Here is a 21,267-nt window from a genome sequence, read left to right as displayed (position 1 = left end):
AATAGATTAGGATTCAGGCTAAGCTGATGACTAGAAAGGGAGTTATATTTTCAGTTACTTTTAATAGAACTTTTCTTCAGCTATAGATTTACAGATATGAAACCATAAATGAGACTGTCCTCTTACTATGCTTTGCTTGCAAATGCAATTACAAGGTAAGCTTTCTGTGGTGGTGTTCTCTGCCTGAGGCTAGTGGCAGATCAAGCAAGTAATCTCTATTCCTATTGACGCTGATGCAGTATTGTCTCTTTTTCATAACTTCAGTATACMTTGTCAGTAAAAATACGGTAATTCCCTCTGCACTCACCTCAAGGTGATTCTACAAAGCCTTGACAGGTTGGTGAGTCGCTTTCCTTGCTCCCAGCAGAATGATCACTTACAGCTAGGTTAGCTTACGTCCCAGTTGTTGCTGTGCTGATGATATGAAGAGCTGCTACAGTCATCTGTTTGAGTTGGGTGTAACTAAAACAATTGAGGACAGCRGACGAAAAGCAGTCTTCCTATCTAGATTCTTTACATTGAATATAGTAGATGGCCACAAACTGCTGTGAATTTTGTTTTGAAAGYGCTCCTTTTTGGTCTTTGTAATGTGTGAAGAGAAGCTTAGGAGAGGATTTAAACAAGAGGATTGAGGCTTTTTAAAGATGTTTTTTTTTTTAATGATTTTCTGGAAGTTTTAGYAAGCAGTAGGGGAAAAATAGGATCTTAATATGACCAATGCCAAGGAACATTCCCTAAAAACGAAATAGGAAGAATTTGTGTGCAAAGCCCACAGTTCTGGCAAGAGAAAAGGRACTTTAAAGAGGGGGTGGAAATGACTTAAGAAATATCCCTGCCTGTGTCTGTTCTTCAAACAGTGGGGAGCAGAAATAGTGTTGTGGCTCACACCAGCTAGACTTCCAGCCCTGCATGGGAAACTTATGACTATATAGGAAGGATAGTCCCAGGGTGAGATATACTGTGCTACAGCTGTTTTCCAGGGCCTGGAAGGGGCTCTGAGAAACARGTATAAGCTGTTGCTAACTAAGCTTGTGCCAGAGTCTAGGGAGAAACACATAATCCCTCATAGCCTGAAAAGGTGGCTTCTGAACCACTCTTCTGCTCCATTTTTGTCCTGAGCACCTCATTTGGAATGGAAACAATTTCTTACCTAACTCTAACTGCAAAAATGTTGCTTGAGGGCAATCAATGTGTGAATAGGACATGAAAGCTTTGATTACTGGATGAAAATCGATCTTGCACATTGCTATAGCAAATGGTGGCAATAGGAATTGCTATAGGAGATGCTGTAGCAATGATGGGAAGAAATTTCGAGGTTCTTGTTCTAAAGATGATACCTTGTTTTCATGTGTATTTTTTAGATATCTACTTTCCTCCATGTTCTGGTATTCTGCAGTYACTGTACTCTTCCAACAAAACTTAGGAGGATGAATTTGTCTTAACATGACATGACAGGTCCATGACATCTGTGTTTGAATAGCGTGCTCCAGAAATGAGAAACAATGCATTAAAGAAGCCTTATTCCCATGGTGTACCAATCACTTCCTGACAGTYTCCCTTACAGGTTATAGAGAGACTATAAAGGATGATGATGAATCGTGCTAGTCCTTTTACTAGTGTAACAGGAATTATTAACTCCAATAAATGTATTATTATGCAGCCATTAGATATTATAAAACTGCTTAATGTCTGCATGATTACTTATAAATGTATTTGGAAGGCAGCTAAATTGGTTATCTATTGACTGTACTGAACAGCATTATTTATTGACTTGACTCACTAAGCTTTTTTTTTTCTTTTTTTTCCCCCAAGCTGAGATAAGATTGTTTTTAATGGTCTAGCCACTGTGTGTAAATTGATTTAGGAACACAAAGCTTTTCTAAAAAACTACTGAACTTACAGTAAAAATTATTCTAGAATTAACCAAGTTTCTCTTTCCTTCCAAACCTACTAATTATTTTTAACTGTGCTTCTGAGAAAAAAGTCTGAAAAACARGAGGAGCTGATTCTAGCTGCATTGAAATACTGCCTCCACGTAGCRTGCAGTCCTGTGAGTCAGCAGAAGRYGAGGCTATCAGGCCTTTGCAGACTGTAACAATGTAAAGTTAGAGCACATACCGCRTTTGTCTGGTCTCTTTGCCTGGTAAATTGTTTGTTGTTTCAGGCTGCTGCTGTACTTTAAAGGTCTGAATCAAGTAAACAAGTTTAATTTCATGGGATGTAGTCTTTCCATTTAAGTTGATTATATTTATCTTCACAATATAAAAACTCATTTCAGTCTAATTATTTTTTCCAAAAAGGAAGGGCTGAGGAYACAGGCTACAGATCTATCTCTAATAAAGAAAGGAAAGGCAAAGAAAATGCTAAAGCTATCATGTTCCAGAGTTTGGGGTTTTCTTCTTCAGTAATGTGTGCATGTGTGTATCTTGTGCTACAGACAGACACTGCACATGCATACACCCCTAGAGTATCAGAAGGAAAAGAGATTGTCATGTCAATAACATTTTAGCACTTTAAGAACAACCCAATATATTTTAAAATAGAAAAGACTTTTGTGACTATAAGGAGGACTTTGGCAAGCATTTTGGGATTTTATCCTTTTTGCAAAGTAGTAAAAATACATTCCTTTTGTGAAGCTGATCAGCATTGTTTGACTTCTGGTTTTGATGACTACACAGCTCAGACTTTTTAATTAAACRTAGCATAAAAATTTCTACAGATTATGGCAGAAAAGAATAGGGAGTTCACATCATAGTAAAAAGACAGGACTTCATGAGGTGGAGCATATTAAAGACTTTGAAGAGGTCCAAGCATGTGGAAAAGCTAACTGAGGTYAAACTTTAAAAGATGCTGGAGAATTTAAACAAGTTGTTGGATGTGATGCTCTGGAAGGCTAAAGTCACGTTACCCTCACTCTTGTTCTCCCTTCTGTTCTGTTCCACTGCTTTTGCACTGCAGCAGGAGACACAGCAAAGGCCATACTCTGGTGTACTCTTCACTATTACAGCAGACATAATAATGACAATCACTGCTTTAAACACAAAACACCACAAGAACAGAAGACAAATATTGTGAGATCAGCCATGTATGATTGCCTTTTTTTTTGTTTTATTTCCCTGGGGCTGCAGATAGGGTTGTGGAGCACGTGACTGACTTGTTTCTACACCCCTGGCTCTTGGGAAAGGATTTGAAGTCYTTCAGAAGAAGATTGTGTGTGACTGGGTTATCACTGAACCTCCATGAGCGTTTGGCGTTTTYGTTGCTGCATTTGTCAGTATATAGCAAAAGATGAAATGCAGGCCTGGTGTTCCAGCCATAAAGAAAACACTGGAAATTTTTCAACTAAATGCCTTGTTTTTTAATTGAAGACTAAAGTTTTTACAAGACAGAATCAGTTTCAACAAAAAAAAATATATTTTTTTAAATGATGTTTCAATGTTGTAAAAATTCCCCCATTCTTTGAATGCAAACCTACTATCATTTGTACTAAAAATATTTTTGCTTCCATGTTGAAGTGAACATGGAGCAAAAAATGCTCTAAATCAAAGTCAAATATTTTCAGGTTATTGAAACAGAAYGTACATCTGAACTGATTGCCTCCCATCCCAACTTCTGTCTCTGAAGTGTTTTGCATTGTCTAGTTCTAATAACTCTTAAAAATAAAATCTCTAATATTTATGTAATGGATAAAGCTTTTAGGTTTTACCTAGGAACTGTTTTGCTAGTTAGAAAAAATTAAACATGAATGAGAAGAGCTGACTTCATCCCTTAAACTGATATTTTGTCTTACAGATGCACACGGGTTTGAATGTCTGTGCAACTGTGMACTGTCTGGTGCGGGCTGCTAGATGATACCTATCCTTTTCTATTACAGCTTGCTGCCTCTATTTCACAGTATAGAGGAGTTAACTAGGAAATGTCTGTTAAATTCACAAGGATGGGAAGAAGGAAGAACTCTAGACAGAAAAGGCATGAYATGCTGATAACAGTGGGGGTTTTAAAAAAACTGTAGTATGACAGTGATGTATTTAGAGGGAGACAGATAAGTACTTACGTGACCTTTTGGGAAATACAAGAAATTAAACACATTAACAGCATTTTATATCTTGCAYAAACAGTTCTAGACATTGGTAGGTTTCTGAATTCCAGTAAATATAGAAGCACCCAGTGATTATTCAGAGGGTCTTTTTGTAATGCAAAGARTATTGTTTCTACTTTGAAAGAAAGGAGGGTCCTTTCTTGTCTTAATGCATTAAAGCACTAAGTTTTTAGCTCCCTTGTACTAGCTTCCTTCTGTTTTAAACTGAGCRAAGTGTAATGAAAACATGTGGGTATTCCCTACTGACTACAGCAAGAGCACTCAACACTAATGTTAGGAGGATCTGTCACCAGAGTTCAAGGACTGTGTCTGCTACTTGGAAATCATAGCAGTCAGATTCTCTATGGGTTGCTGGCAGAAAGGAAAATGTATATGCTGTATTCACAAGTATGTATATTTTCAATTCTGCRTCAAAGCTTGTTGCCCATTATTTGCTTGTAGTTCACTGTTAAGGATTGAGGAACATTTTTCTAGATTTACAGCTCTATTAAACTGATAAATYAATCACTTGTATGAAGAGAGGCAGTTTGTTGGCAGTTGCTTTACCAACATACAGCTTCCCACAMCTGTTTTCACAGGTCATCAAGGATATGCTAAGAGAGAGGAAGCTTTCCCATAACTTAGTTTTCAAAACACAAAACCTGTTTCTGGTGCTCTGAGTAACTTTAATGAGAATATTCTTGAAGAGCTGACATCTGTTAATCCAATGTTTGACTTGCTTTGCTTTTATACTACTGATTAACAAGATAGCTGTATTACAGTGTAAGAGATTAAAAAAAAATATTAAAGTCAATTTCAGGCTATTTAAATTCTGATTCCCAAAGGGGAGAAATCAAACTAAATGCTTTGGGAGTTGCTCAGAATGTTTTTGCCCCAGTGTTTAAGTTGCACTACCATTGTACTCTGGGATTTTCATGTCTGTTCTTTGATTGCATGCTTATTTCTGGAGTAGAAGTAACAGGCTGATTCTTTTTAGAAGCATCTTGGGATTTGGGTTTTTTGGGGGGATTTAAGTAGTGATGAGTAAATAATTTTTACCAAGCAGTAGCTAGGTAGTCTGAGTGAAGTTAGCAGAGTTCACCATACTCTACTGGAGAGCTGCAGGAGAACAGTGCCAGATTCTGAAGTAGTGCAGAGAGGTCTCTCTGGGGAAGCTGTGCTCTACTAAGCTTTCTTGCTGGAGCTTGCTTTCCAACAGCAGATAATACAGACACAGAAAAGGAGTTTTCCTTTCTTATAATGTAGATTGAACAAAARTAGCCAGCTTCCTTTTGTTAACACAATTATCTTTGTACAGCCAAGGAAGAAGAATCGTATATAACTGTTCTATCTTTTCTAAAACTGGTATTCTTTTCCTTAGGTGCTACAGAGAATGTTTAGGGATAGTGCTAAATTTTATTATTYTGATCTATCACTTTTGTCAAAATAAGCTTACTATTACATGTTGCCTCAGAGTTAGAATAATGTATTTGTACAGTTTTATTCTTTGGCATGTGTGTAACTGRTGGAAGACCAGGATGAGCAAAAAAGAGTGAAAAGACAGAATGCAAAAACAGAAAATGTAGAGAGGAAGGACRTGTGTAGACAGTAAGGTTTCATATGTAACTATGTTTATTTTAATGTGTATTTCATAATTTGTTGTAATGTCAGGATGAATCCTTTCATTTCTTCATGAGATTTAAATAAAATTAATAGGAGGCTTCATGAGATTTCTGCAATAACGTTATGAAGGAAACAAATGTGTAATGCATGTGATTATTTTCCATGATTGCAGAGACAGACTTAGTTATTGGTTCTTTCTTTGCATTYGACGTACAATTCACTTCTCTAACGCTTACCTGTGCCATTGCCTCCGGTGTTCTGTGGCAGACAAAACTGCATTGCCAGTAAATGTCATTTTCAGCAGGGCAGTTAGAATACTGCAGAGAGCAAACAGGAATGTCTCTCTTGATCTCCTGGTAGATTGGGTCATGCCAGTATTATAAGTTGTGAAACATGAGAATGCTTAGAACAGTGTGCTTGTGGCCGTGGTTTCCTTACTTAGGCAGCCATTCAGAGCATTTGRATGGAGTCTGTTTGTTCTTTGTGATACAGAAGTAGAATTGGAGAAAAATTTAAATTGGTAAAAATGTACACTTTATGTACATCTCTGAATGAGACAGGATGGAAGATAAGAAACACTTAAAGGAAAATTTTAGGCTGCTGCAATAAAGTAATATTTGTACTGATAATAAARTAATATTTGTACCGATATACTTGTGCATAAGCCTTGCTTAACTTTCATATCTGGTTGAGTCTGGTAGTTCTTATTTAGATGAACTTTCAGGGATGACAATAAGATGTTCAGCACTTCTGAAAATCAGGTGCAAGCATAAGAGTTTGTCTAACTTTCAGTAGCCTACCAGGAACAATTTGTCCTCTGTGATAATATTATAGAGTATTTTGAATTCTGAAAGTGTTTCATTTCACTGCATGAAAATACATCTTTTGAGAGAGGGTTGTTTTTAAACCTGCTTCTATTCTGCCTCTTCACTCAGCTGCTCTGTTACTGTCTGTCCTAAACTGACCTTCTTCATACTGTGCAGTGAATTATACAGTCCTTCCTTTTCCCTGAAGATGGTACACAAGAAACTCAGTTTACTGATTTAGAAGATCTGCCTGGTTCTGGTGTGCCTTTGTAACTGCATTACCAATGAAAGTGTTAGAAGAGGCTAATCAGAGGTAGCCACTATTTATATTTGGTACATGACATATGAAGACCTGTATGAGCTGTATCTTGTGCTGCCTATTCTGCTTTCAGAACAGACTCTTTCACTTTCCTATTGTCATTGGAGACGTTATTTCCATAGGTGGGAACTCAGAAACTGAGATCTTGTTATGGAACAATGTTACTTATTCTCAAGAAACATTTAGTCAGTGGTGACCCAGTTACTTTAATATAGCTTAACTCTGGGYTGTTGCTGAAAGAGGAATTTAGCCTTTATTCTGTTGCTTTCTTTGTGCTGGTGTTAACTTTTGTGCTAAACGCAATAGCTGCACAGTGTAACCAACCATCTAAAAAACAAATTGATGAAGTGGAGTGTTTGACTGGCCTGAGCTTGTCTCTCAGCCAAATGAATACCAGAGCTTACACAGATAAGGTGATGGGACTGTGTGGCTGTGCTTAAGGCAAAGGGGAGATGATGGAATCTTGTTTATGGAGAATTGTATCACTGTGGCATAAGAAACTTTGGGTTCTGCTGGGTAAAGAAAGATATCAGGGAGAAATATATGTATATACTCAGTATAGTGAATATCAATGGTTTTTATGGCACTATTTCTGGACAAACAGCATACAAACAATATTTGGTTTTGAGGGTTATATGAAAACTCTRAACGTGGATAGAAAGGCTTGAATTTGAGAGAGAAAGAGCTACTTACTGGGAGTATGATGGATTTTGCAGAAAGACTGAAAACATCACTGAAACTTGCAGTTCATGAAACTCTTGAAGATACTAGTTTAATTCTTTGAATCACTATGTATATGTCCAAGAAAATCTTTCCCTTAGGTTGTATGGCCGTGATGCACAGGTGAGAGGTCAAAACATGCACAGGTGAGAGGACAGACTCACTAAGCTGCTACTTCATTAAATGTGTGATGCTGGAGGGGAAGGGGCACTGAGTATGATTAATTTAATTTTATGCAACAGTAAGTACATTTTCCAGTTGTATAACAAGCACTTCAAAACTGATCAGTCTTACTGCAGTGTAGGTTTCAAATTCACCCTTGCTTAAAGCACCTGGCACTGCTGGCAGTTACTGCTCTGGAAAATGTCACTTTTCAAATACATTGTCAAATTGCAGGTCGTAGGTGGATCAAAGTACACTTAATCTCTTAGACTAGATACTTTCTTGCAAAATTTATTGTAATTATCCTTGACCCATGAATGCAAGCCTGGGCATTAAGACACAAGCTTGCTCTCAAAGTTTCAAATACTGTTATTGTTGTGTTGGAGTCTGTGGTATTTTTAAGTGAGAGCCTATAGGGAATATAGGGAATAAAGCACTTGTCACATCAAGCAATACARTCAAATTATTTATATTTTCTCCATTTAGATGCTTAGTTTATAGCATTGCCTAGTCCAGGTGTTATGAAGTCTCTATGACATTTCTCTGACATGAAGATGACACTTAACTTTTCTGTCTTTTAGAACTSTTCCTGGAGGTCTCAATTCCCTAATGTATATTCACTGCTCTGTGCAATAAAAGGGGTATTRGATCTTGTGGGAAGTATGCGTGTAAATGAAGTAATGAAACTGTTTCTGTCTCCTTTAGTAATAGGACCAGTTAGCTTTCTTGGATGCAATGGCAATGTGGGGRCTGCACCCCCTTCATGATAACATTGCTACCTCTGCTTCCTTGGTCAGAGTAAAGATAGAGAACTTCTTTCCCAGTTGAACAGTTTAAAAGGTTGATTCACTACGCAAGCAACTGGGCTTAGGCTCAGGAAAATGTTTGGCATTCAAATTCCAAGAGTTTGTATTCATTTTCTATTCATAATCCAACTGTCATTTTCCTCAGCCAAGGAGTGTTGTTTGGATCATTTTGATTTGTTCCTCATGAAAATATCTGGAAATGCTGCTTAATCAGAGCAGAAATGACTGAGTGGGAAAGCTGTAAGTGACTGCTGAAGGCCTACAAAGGGAAGAAGTTCTAGAAGGTAATATAAAAGATTTAGAGGAAAGAAAGAGCTTGAAAAAGTTACCTCCAAAAAACTGTTCTGCTGAATCAACCCATRCTCAGCAATATAATTTTCTATTTGATGTGCTGATGCTTGTTTCTAAGTAAGTTTCTAATTAAAGCCTGCTTTGATTTATTTATGAGAAAAAAAAATCTACATGAAGCACCAAACCTAAGAGCAGCAAAAAGTTGAAGTGATTTAGAGACCCCCTATCTGAAGGAGGGGAACACTCCCCTTCCTATTACTGTGTCCAGAGACAGACATTGCTGGAGCAAGTGCTATGGAAATCCTTCTTCTGTTGCAAGAGATACTTACTCCAAAGCATTGCATAGAATTGTACAGATCTAAAATGCAAATCTTTGGTGCTTATCTTACTTTCAGGTGTTCATCTATCCCATGACAGCTAGTGTATGACTGAGCAGCTCTGGGAGGTGTCTGGAGATTTTCAGATTGAATACTTGCTGGTGAATAAGGAATTATTTTAGTATGTACCTTTCACATTGCAAGTCATATGTGCCACTGTATACGGTTTGATGAACRGCTCCACAAGTCAAACTAAAGAGCAAACAGAGCTGAAGAGGAGCAAAATAATTTGCATGTTTTAATCATTGGAAATATAGTCTTTCAAGAGGTGCAGAGAGAGGCTGATTTGTTTTAAAGTTGAACTACTATTGGCTACAAAATGTTAGCATTTGTGGTATGTTTCTGCATAAATACTATTCCTTTAATAGCACTTCCTCTGTTGCTGAAGGTGCCTCTTGATATCTGAGATTTCAGGAGAGTCCAGAGTGAGAACACAGCTGTGCAGTGGGTAGAATATATCTGCTCTTCACTTAAGGAACCATTTCTGGGATACTCACTTTCATTTGTTTATATTAAAACAACTGACCTGGATTGCCCCTTTAGCACATATGCTGGATAATGATTATCTCCCTATAAGCTGAAGCTGAAGGGCCAGCAAACATTGTTTTGTCTGGTGCTTATCTGTAGTTTACAACAGGAGCTGGCTGTTAAATATCATATTTAGCATTTAGCTTCTGGATGCTTCTCCACACCCTTCTCTCCCTCCCTGAATTATTATCTGTATCAGCTTGGTGGAAAGGAGGCTTCATAAGACTCCTTTCACTTCCTTTTCTGTAGCGGAATTTCTCCTGGGCATGATGGCGATAAGTTAATGGAGTGGTATGGGAAAAGCTTGCATTCCAGTGTTGATATTGTTACTGTCTGTACATAAATTGAATACTTCAGCTGCCTGCTAATARTCTGGTACTTTTCACAGAATTCAAACATTTTAAAATTGTGTGTTCTGGACAACAGAAATTGGTAAATCTAATCTGTAATAGTTTGGAAGTTTCTGAAATTATGATCAATTGTTCATGAACAAGAAAAAAATTAACATAATACTCAGTTTAAAATTATTTAGATTTAGATACTGAGAGATTTAGATGCATTAGGAACTCAGGAACATTTCAGGRCAAGAGGAAACTGTACAGGAATGAAGGGTTGAACCTGGGCTAAAAAGGATTACTGAAAACTAGAAGGAAGTTGCAGGTGCACCAGAGAACCAGGGTTGGACTGCTGTGATCCCCCGCCCCCCCCCCCCCCCAAAAAAAAAAGGTTAATGTTCAGTATGGTCCTAAAAAGACTAGGAAGTAAACAGCATAACTAATCAACAGGCAAAGCAAATCAGACTGCTTACTATGTCAGCTGGTGATGCATCCAATATTGCTGGCAATAGACCAAGGGCAAAATTTACTAGTGCTTCTACATCAATGATAGAAGCCTGAAACATAGAATGGGAGAACAAGAATGCTTGGATTTGTATAGCAAGCCTGACAGAGAAGCAACTCAGAGATCTTGCAGGAAGGGGGTAGTCCATAGCAAGTGATGTTCCCAGACATCAGCTTCGCATAAATGACAGCATATGGTGTGTTAAGTGGAGTGGTGGCATTGGTTTTGAAGTGTAACAGAATAAAATTACTGTTGAAAAGGAGAAAACAGTGTGAAATTCCTGTGGGAGGAAGTATCATATTATAATACTAAAATTCAGTGTTAGGATTGTACTATCACCTATTTCCCCTCCCCACCCCCAACTGGTTTATAGATGTAGCATAGAAATCAGGAATATTTAGTGAGATTAGACAGCCTGCAAATTTTGGACAAGTAGTAATAGTGGAATGTTTCAACTACATATAGAATCAAAGCATTATCATCTGTGATGATGTGGAAATAGTTTTGTTGAGGTAATACATAGCTACTTCCCAGAACAGTTAGTCTTCAAACCAAGAAGAAAAGATTCTGTTCTGGCCTTGGTCCTGAGTGTCACACAGGTCCAGCTCAAGAGGTGTTAGAGATCTGATCTGTAATAGCAATTGCAGTGTGATTAGTTTTTTCACTGTAGYGGGAGTGACTTAAGTGAAATAAATACAGCCCACAAGTATTCAATTTAAAGAAAAGGAACTGCATACAAATGAGACCTGGTTTAAAAGAAAAAAATAAAAGTAGGAGTAGTCTGAAAAGCAAGAAGCCTAGAGGCAGCCTAGGCATGGTTCAAAAATTAGAAGTCAAGGCAAATGCTTTGCCTAAATTTGAAAGGAAAACAGTGGTCTAATAAAACTCCTATGGAGCTCAATAGAAATTTAAGGAGATTATCACAGAGAAAGAACTGGCATTTAAAAATCAAAAAGGTAGTCTGGAAAACAGAATAGGAAAGCCCATAATTCATGGCAGATCAAATGTAATCAGGAAGTTAAGGCTAAGGAAGAATTTGAGGAGCACTTTGCAAAGGATGCTCAAATTGATAGTGAAAAGTTATTTAAATACAGCACAAGCAGGACATTTGCCAAGGTAAATCTTGCCCACAAAAAGTGGCTCTAAGCATGTTGCTGGGAATGGTAGGCCATGAGTCTGACATATCCCTCATAATATGATACAGTCAGTAATAAAGAATAAAATTATTGAGCACATAGATGAACTACCTGGAAAAAAGATCTCCATCAGAACTGGAGAAATGTTAGAAACAAGAAAATTCTAACTGGATTTCCCAGTTACTCTTCCCTTTCAGTAATCTGAAATAGTTTAAGGTGACTGCAGTTACTCTATGAGGTACTTGCACCTGCTATGTGCATTCTCACACGTGATGAATTTGGTCTTTCTTGTTTTCATTAGTCTCAAACAAAAGAAATTTTGATTTTTCGGGAATAATTGGGAAAATAAATAAATAAATGTTGCTAGCAAAAGGATTGCCAGATAAGAAAAGAGCAAATAGCAAAGTGTAATTGTAAGGGTGTAGAGTGTGTGTATTTGTGTGGTTGGTGAAGACAGACTGGGATGGTGTTTAGAACAGCTGGCTGAGGAATTTTGGAGAACATATCCCATATGTAGGAGCCAGCAAAGCAGCTGGAATAATGGAGAGCAACATAATCCCTGGCTGTACAAAGTGTCTGTGGCATATGCAGTAGTAAGAGGAGTGGATAATTTATGAAGAAATGCAATTATTTACATTGTTATTTTTGTGTCTGGGGCTGTCGTGATCTTCCTATGTGCAGCTGACTGCATTGCCCTCTGGGCTATTACTTGCTGAACCCTGTGTGTTTGTCTTTCCCAGCTAGTCTAGCTCTAAATCTGTGCCTACCCTTACTGAATGCAGAAGATGTGGGTGCTGAGCAAAGGTGATGGTAAACGTAAAGCAGAAATTGAAGATGATTTCAAATGTATGGACAGGAAGGACTCTGTGCTCCTGGACCTTGGGATTTGGCTGTTTGAACTTACAGATAAGCTTTCACAACACTGACTGGCTCTTCTAGAGAGAACATTTTACATTTGTAACTCCCGAAGCTGCTACATTAACCAAATACACAATGAGGTTAAAAGGTCTAAACAGAGCTCAGAATCTCAGTAAAATCAATGAACTTAAGTGTATTTTTTATGCTTTTGGACAAATCAACAATAAGCTACAATTATTATGGAATCATCAAAGCTAGCAGCTCTGGTATTTTAAGATTTTTAAATAGCACATTTTGTCATTAAAAATTATTACTCTGGGGAGGGTGAAACTGAATTCTTCTGCAGTTAGTGCCATAGATCCATTAGAGAAGCATGTATGTTYTTCAATTGTCTGAATTATCATTCTTATCTGAACTGATCTATTGATCATTAATGATCTGGAAACCCTTAAGGCATGACAGACAAGTAGGAAAAATTCAATAAGCTCTCCACCATTACAGAATACCAAGAAGTTAAAATACTACTGTTGTAGCCTTACAGCATGCTGAGAAACACTGCATGAATTAGTAAACAGGATCTTCTGGATGCTATAGGCTGACCTTCAGTTCTGTTAGCATATACAGAGGTCTGTTGAGTACAGCCTTTCATTCAAAGACTACATATTTTCAGGTAGTATATTAAAAAATAAAATGATATTTATGATGATACTAGTGGAGTATAAAATACCTAMAATCTTAAATTAGTACCTTATGAATGCCATTAATTAACATGAACACAACATTCCCTGTACTGTCTTCTTTTTAATAAAATCAAACATTTTTAACAACTGTGCATGTTCACTTATGTGAAATAAAGACATTACCAATAAAGACATGACTGAATGTCAGAGTTATCTTCCTTGTCTTGCTGAGTTAAAATCCTGGTGGATTAAAATCCCTTACTCTGAGACAGTAAATGGAATGAAAAAAATGTAATTTGACCCTCCCATCATATATCACCAAATAGCATAATATTATTGTTGGTTTTCAGAAATTTAAACATGCTTAGTTATTTATTAAGAAGCAAAAAGTGCATTAATAAAGAGGACCTCTTAGATTTTACCTGAAGTCTGAGTTTATACCATACATTTTAACATCAAGAGGGATTGCTGATCAAGGGTATCTGGGGCTAGTTACTCGAGGCTTGATTCAGACAGAGTATCTTATCCACTATCCTCTGTCTAACCAGTAATTTTAACGGGTTTTGTACAAATAGTCTCTTAAACATGTCCTAATTCCAGAGCCATGCTGAAAAATCTTACCTCTTCCACTAGGAAATGCAGTTTGGATTAAACCACTTTTTTAATTAAAGCATAAGGTTTTTGATCTAATTTCTACTCTTACTTAACAAATGTGTTTGTCTAAAATGTTTTTCTTTGTAGATGTCAGTAGTATCAAAATTRGTGTGTGGTCACATGGTTTGACAGCTAACATTTTCTGTAGGATTCATCTACTTTGTAAACACCAGGCTTGGATGCCAAGAGCTCATTATCTAGATATTTCAGTGCAGCATGATGAACAGGTTTTTCAGCTGTGTTTGGCACAGAATGTGTCAGCTCTGAGTAGCTGTAGCAGGAGTCAAATGTTTTTAATATGGGCGCTGTGATGTTCTATCCTGCCTTTGGTACCTTTGATGTAGACAACCTGGTCTGTATTTGTGGGGGAGTTACTAGAATTGTGGGATTAATGGTTTTCTGCTCTATGGCATAGATCATAATATGCCCTCTCTCTGTTATGAACTAATTTAAGTGTGAGAGAAGTGGGGAGATACCTACCAGAAGAAATAAAAGAAAAAAAATGTTTTGCAGGTGACTCAGGGAAGGAGCGAAGTTATTATTTGTAGGAAGAGTTTTGCAGATGTTGGTGAGGTATCTAATAAGCATAATATGATACATACATACATAGAATCAGCAAGGTTGGAAGGGACSYCTGGAGATCATCTAGTCCAACCYCCCTGCTCAGCAGRGTCACCTAGAGCATGTTAGGCAGGATTGCATCCAGGTGGGCCTTGAAGATCTCCAGAGAAGGAGACTCTACAACCTCTCTGGGCAACCTGTTCCAGGGCTCCATCACTCTCACAGGGAAGAAATTCCCCCTTACGTTCAGGCGGAACTTCCTGTGCTCCAATTTCTGCCCACTGCCTCTTGTCCCATCACACTGGACAACTGAAAAGAGTTTGTCCCYGTCCCCTTGACACCCTCCCTTCAGGTACTTATACACGTTGATAAGATCCCTCCTCAGTCTTCTCTTCCCCAGGCTGAAGAGGCCCAGGTCTCACARCCTTTCCTCATGGGGCAGGTGCTCCAGCCCTCTGATCATCTTTGTAGCCCTATGCTGGACTCTCTGCAGTAGTCCCATGTCTCTCTTGTACTGGGGAGTCCAGAACTGGATGCAGTACTTGAGATGAGGCCTCCCCAGGGCTGAGTAGAGGGGCAGGATCACCTCCCTCGACCTGCTGGCAACACTCTTCTTAATGCACCTCAGGATCCTGTTGGCCTTCTTGGCCACAAGAGCAGCTTGTTACCTCATGGTCAGTTTGTCATCCACCAGCACTCCCAGGTCCTTCTCTGCAGAGCTGCTCTCCAGCAGGTTGGCCCCCAGCTTGKACTGGTGCSTRGGRTTATTTYKCCCTAGGTGCAGGACTCTGCACTTGCCCTTGTTGAACCTGATGAGGTTCCTCTCTGCCCAGCTCTCCAGCCTGTCCAGGTCTCTCTGAATGGCAGCACAGCCCTCAGGTGTGTCAGCCACTCCTCCCAGCTTGGTATCATCAGCAAACTTGCTGAGGAGGCACTCTGTCCATTTCTCCAGGTAATTGGTGAAAAGGTTGAACAGGATGGGASCCAGTACTGAGCCCTGGGGGACGCCACTAGCCACAGGCCTCCAACTAGACTCCACACCACTGATGACGACCCTCTGAGCTCTGCCTTTCAGCCAGTTCTCAATCCACCTCAATACATAAACAGGGAGAGGAAGAGAAAGAGAGAATAAGAGAGAGAGGGAGGGAGAGAGAAAGATCATCTCATACTTAAGTCAGTTAAGTATTACCCTAGATATCTGGATTTCTGTCTTCATTTTTATAAAGCAGTGAGGTGTTGCAATGAAGAGTAGGAGCTATAGAGGCAACTACAAGGAGTCAAATACTCCTGTTTTACAGTTGTATTGGAATAGTGTGCACTAAGTAGAGTACTGGCCGTTTCCCAAGGAGCAAAAAAGAACAAAATAGAATATTGGATTGTTGCTCATTAAGAGAGCGATCTGTGTAGCTCTGAATGAGATGTAGGTCTTGTAGAAGAAATAGTGTATGTGCATGTAATAAAGATGCATATCATAAGGAATGTGCACAGTCTTGACTAAATTCTTGGTTACAGTTTTCATATCCTTACTATTATTTCTATGTATTTAGCGTATATTTTTTTTAATCTCAGTTTAGTAATAGTGTATTCTTTCTTCTTAATAACTGCTTACTATTTTTTTTTTCATTTTGGAGTGATCGTCTTTTTTTTTATTTACTCAGGTACTATATATGTTTACAATATGCAGGATAACAATTGAAAGAAGGAATCCTATGTATACTTTTTGCATGCAGCTGGATATCTCTTAGGTTACTCATTATTTTATCAAACACAAACAGTACTTTCAGGATGATATGCCCAATAAACTTGCCAGATACTTTTTAAACAATGAAGTAGAAAGAAGACCTGACCCTGAATACAAATCAACTATGTTTTAATAATCTAACCCCATATTAATACAGTCTAGAGGAAGACAGCTTAAAAAACTTTCAAGAACAAAACAAACAGAAAAAAAAAAAGAACAAATGGTGTGGCAGAAGCAGCAAGAAATGAAGCTTGATGCCAAGGTAGACATGACAAAAGTTCGTGACTGGAGAGAGGAAATGGGTTCGGCACAGTAACTGTAACCTCTAGATAATGAACAAGTGGGATGGAGTGGAGGAGAAAAAGGAGAAAAGAAGGTCTTTGTCTAACAACATGGGGAAACAACACAAGAATTCAGTCTCGCCAACTTACTTGTAGTAGATATTAAATTAATTTGGTGTATCTTRTAGTGTTTGGTAATTAAATCCTACACTAAGTGATGTGATGCCTTACTCATTTTGTGTTTTAGRGGCTCCTGATAGGCCAGGATAGCAATCCACCTGCTTATGAGAACTCCTTTACACATCTTCTCCAGCAACCAGTTGATGACTGGACCAAAAACGTTCCAGTTCTGGTTGGTAGGTATACACTCCTTCAGCTGGCTAGATTGTTAGGTGGTCACGCTAATTAGCTGGCTTGCAACACAAAGCTAAGGAGGTCTTTAATCTGATTTTAGGTAATAGTAAAAATTCTCTTTAACTAATGCAAATGACTGATTTGTTCATCTATATCCACTGTTGTATTTTAATAAAAGTATGATATATATAGATTTCTGTGCTATATATAGATTTCTGATTCTGAAAAATAACAAGCATTTTCTTTATTTATCACATCCAGATAAATTAATAATAAGATTATTTGGATAGCTATTTGCTGTTGCTGGAAACAGTTTCTTTGTGTGGCTTTTATTGAGGCCACTATATTTCAGGTCAGTTCATCTTATTTTGTCTGATTCTGATGTAAGTCAAATTCTTCCCCTTTAGTTCTGTGTTAAATTATTACTGTCTTAGCCAAACATATGTGATATTTTCATTAATGACCTTTGTGCAAAAATGAAGAGTTTATTAATGAAACCTGCTATTGGCATGCAGCTGGTAAACACTGTCACTATGCAAGAGACACAATATCATAAGAAGGAACTGAATAACCTTGAGGATAGGCAAACGATAAAAGAGATGAAATTCAATAGCTGAGAGAACAGGTTCATGCCCTTGCAGATTGTTCTTRAGAACTTTCCTCTGTGAGACAGTAGTTGCCACCTAACTAAGTCAAAATCAGGAACCACTAAGTTTCAGACACTGTTCATGTGAAAAAGTATTTTTGACTTGAACATCACACTTTGAGCACTTTTCCCAAATCAAAACTATTGCAAGTTTTACAAATTTTGTATTTTCCTGTTTTTCCTGCTTACACAGCCCTCCAGGAAACACAAAGGAAGTTGTGACATCCCTTGTATATTCTCAATAGCATAACCTTRCGTCATGTAGCACAGAAGAAAAGAGAGGCTCAGTTCACTTGCCCATTCATTTTGGAGACTGAGTCTGTTGGAAGACTATCTTAGCAAGTGGGATCGAGAATATTCTGTTGCAAGTTTTCTGTAGCCTCCGGTTGAAACAGTTTCGCTACATAAAAAGTAACTTACTGCAACAGAAACTGGAGTTTGGGTCTTACAAGTAAGTTTTCCAGCTACCAAGCTGTGGAGTCATTTTCACTCACTTTCTGGCSCAAAGATTATCAAGTTTTTGTCTGTTTGTTTTTGACAAATAACTACCTGTCTCAGTATTGTAGTGTCTCAGGCAGATGCGTACCTCAGGAGACAAGTTTCTTGAGGAAGGTTTTGAGTGTTTGAAACTGCTATTTTTTTCCAGCAGCATTAGGTAGTCTAATGAGAGGTGTCTCCTGCCTTGACAAACGTTACTTTCTATTCTTTCAGCATGAGAAAGTGCAGTTTCACAACTGCCTTCTGTGCTGAAGCTAAAAGGAACTATCTAGTTCCTACCGTCCTCCTGTGTGCTATTTCTAGCTATTTCTACCATTCATGTAGCCCTATGGTAAAACCCAAACAAATACTCAAAACTTTCCTGCCAGGTCAACTGACAAATGCTAGTAGCAGAAAAGAGGTGGAGACGTGTTGCAGGTGGGGTGGGACTGCCCCTTAGACCAGCACTGGCCGCATGGGYGTGAAGAAGCTGTGCCCAGATTATCTCCATTCATAGTCATGTGTTGGAATGCTTAGCGCTATGATGGTTAAGTCTCTGTTTTGTATTCAGCCCCTAGTCTTTGCACACCCATTTTAATTTAGAAGTGAAGACATGAAAAGGTATTTGTCTGTCGTAAGAGCAACATCAGTAATTCATAATCTGTACTGACAATAAGTATTATATTGATCCATGAGGATGGAATCTGTGGAACAAAATGCTGCCCAAAAGCTGGCCACTTATCTTTTCTTATTCCTTCTTAAATATGTTTTATCAGTGGTCCTGTGGTGGCATTACTCTCTGTGACTGTTTTTCAAAATTGAAAGGCTTTCTTCCTTTCTCATGAGATCTCTTGTGCTGTGCAATAGGTCTTAGATTTACTGTTGTTTAAAGTTCCCTAGAGCATTTTTTCCTTTTCAGAAAGTTTCAAAGTAATCCTTCTTTCGTGGTCTTTCACAGTCACTAAAATGCTCTGGCAGACAATAAAGTAAAGGCAATTCATGGCTGAGTATGATATGGCACCATATGGCCGGCCATCATGTGTGTTTGGCGTAAGTGTTGGAGGGATGTACAACACTTTACATCATTGATGAAGGATTTAGTGTTTGGGGCATTGAAATGCTTCTCTTTCCTTTTAAAGCAAGGCCTCATTAGATTTTTTTTTTGGGGGGGGGGGGTGTCAAAATAGGCAAACTGTCTCGTCCCCACTGCAGAATAGTAACCTCAGATATGGTTGTGTTTGCAGCTGTCAGTAATCAGTGACCGACACTCAACTGTCCTGAATCCAACATGTTTACATTTACAAATCATAACCTCTAAAAGGTCAGATTCCTAATTGCTGAAAAGTAGACTAGGTTTCAGTGATAGCAGGTGCAAAACTGAGTCCCTGTTTTAAATCTTTAATTGCTTTTGTCCAGCTATTATTTCTACTTGTGGGACACTTTTATTCAAGTGTAGTAAAATTCTGGAAATAGTTRTTTGTAATGGAAATTGTAACCCGACTTTAATGTTAGCCTTGCTGACTTTCTACAGAAATAGCTGTGGCTTAAGARATACTGTTATAAATCTGTGTCTACAGAGAAATACAAAAAAAGAAAACTCATGTACAAAGAATTTACAGGATCTGACACAAGACCAGAGCAGCAAGAAACTTAAGGAAGAACTGATTAAAACTATACTGTGAAAAATGCTGGAAATAACCAATCTTGTCACGTTAATGTTACTTGGTGTATTTAGATAATTCTATTGTCTCTACAGGGCCTTTTTGCACTTTGCGGCRTGCTGAAGAGCCCAACTTCAGCAGCTGCCCTAGCTTCACTTGTGTGCGCACAGGATAAGCAGGGTTTTACCCTGCCTTCTGCCCACCCACAGCGTTGCCGGAGCCTTCCGGGCGCTGGGGTCGCGGGGGCTCGCTGTGCTCTCAGCAAGGCAGCGCCTGGGGAAGGGCTCGGCCTCTCTCGCTCCCAAAGGAAGCGTGCTCTTGAAAAAGGTGGTTGTTTCATGTTGTAGCTCATTTAGAGCTCTAGAAAGAACTTTTTACTGCAGGAGAGATAGAGCTAAGAGTGGTTGCAGAGCAGAGAAAGGGCAGCTGTGTGGCCAGGTGTAGCTGCTGTGAGGGGCTGAGGATAAGAGCCTCTAACACTGTTTCTAAATGTGGGAGATGGTAAGTTGAAGTCTCTTGCTATCTCTGAAGTCATGTAGTGTTTTACTTTTAAATTTTGAAAAAGTTCTGTGGTCTGGGCTTTTCTGTGTATAATGAGCCTGCAGAAGTACTATTTATTGTGAGATTTTTTTCTGCAGTCCTGTGAGAGCCCCCCAAGCACAGCAGAAAGCTTCGGCGTGGCTGCTAATACTTCAGGCAGCGTTTGGTCGTGGAGGGGCAGCGCAGAGAGGAGCGGGAGGCGCTCGCTGCCCTCGGCCGTTGCAGCTTCCCCGGGTGCTGGGCGCGCGCGGCGGCCGTTAGCGCCGCTCGGCTGCGGCGGCCCCGGCTAAGTGCGCACAACGGCCACAAGATGGCGGCGGGGCCCGGGCGGCGGCCGCCGCCGCCCCTGTCCGTTTGTCGGCGAGGCCGGCGCTGCCCGGGCGGCCCTTCAGGCGGCACCGCCTCGCCTCGCCTCGCCTCGCCTCGCCTCGCCTCGCCTGCGCTCGGCCCGCGCCGCCTTCCCGGTGAGTGTACAGCGCGCACGGCGGGCGCGGCACTGCTTTTCAAACTCTCCAATTCTCCGAATGCTTCGAGCAGTGCCTCTAGCGCTGCGCAGGGCATGGTCCRTGCTAAACGCGGAACGTGCCCAGCAGTTTTCTGGTCTGTTTTGCATGGAAGCCCAGGATTCTGGGTTCAGCTTCCATTTTCAATGCCAGTTTGTGTTAGGGCCACAAGTAAGAGGCTGGTGTAAGCAGGCTTCTTCTGAAGGGACTGACAACATAGGTACTTGGATTTCTGAAAGCGATGAAGAATGCTTGGTCATAGCTTTAAAGMAAAGCTTTCCAATGTTGTCCTTCACTCGATGCAAAGATGTGTTATTGTCAACACATCTGCGGTGGTTTTGGAAGTGTCTTGAACTTGCTTGATGATATGCTGTAGGAAAAGTAGTTTGGGGGAGAAAAGAAATTCTGTTTATTTTTGACTCTCTCAGGCTTAGAAGAGGTGAAAGCTTCCTACTGCCCCTTTTCCCTCCCCTCCCCTCCCCCCAAAAAAGGTTTTTAATGTGCAAGAGAAGATGCTCTCAGTGAAGAGTTTTGAACAGGTGGTTCAGCCTACTCAGGAAGCCTGTAAGAAACTAGGTGAATTCAATCTTTTCCAAGGATGCTGTAGAAGGGATCTTACTTCCAA

General features: G+C 39.3%; 1 long non-coding RNA gene across 1 annotated transcript in view; it reads left to right on the top strand.

Moving 5' to 3' along the window:
- Positions 1-21,267, top strand: part of LOC146588940 (uncharacterized) — an 87,169-nt gene that overhangs the window by 41,104 nt on the left and 24,798 nt on the right. The window contains exon 3 of the long non-coding RNA XR_014897330.1: positions 16,709-16,817. This is a non-coding gene — a long non-coding RNA (uncharacterized LOC146588940). The remainder of the gene's footprint in view (positions 1-16,708; positions 16,818-21,267) is intronic.

This window comes from Rhea americana, unplaced genomic scaffold, assembly GCF_003343005.1.
Source record: "Rhea americana isolate MKP2758 unplaced genomic scaffold, rheAme1 scaffold_49, whole genome shotgun sequence".
Lineage (NCBI taxonomy): Eukaryota > Metazoa > Chordata > Aves > Rheiformes > Rheidae > Rhea > Rhea americana.
This window is presented reverse-complemented; position numbering and strand designations above follow the sequence as displayed.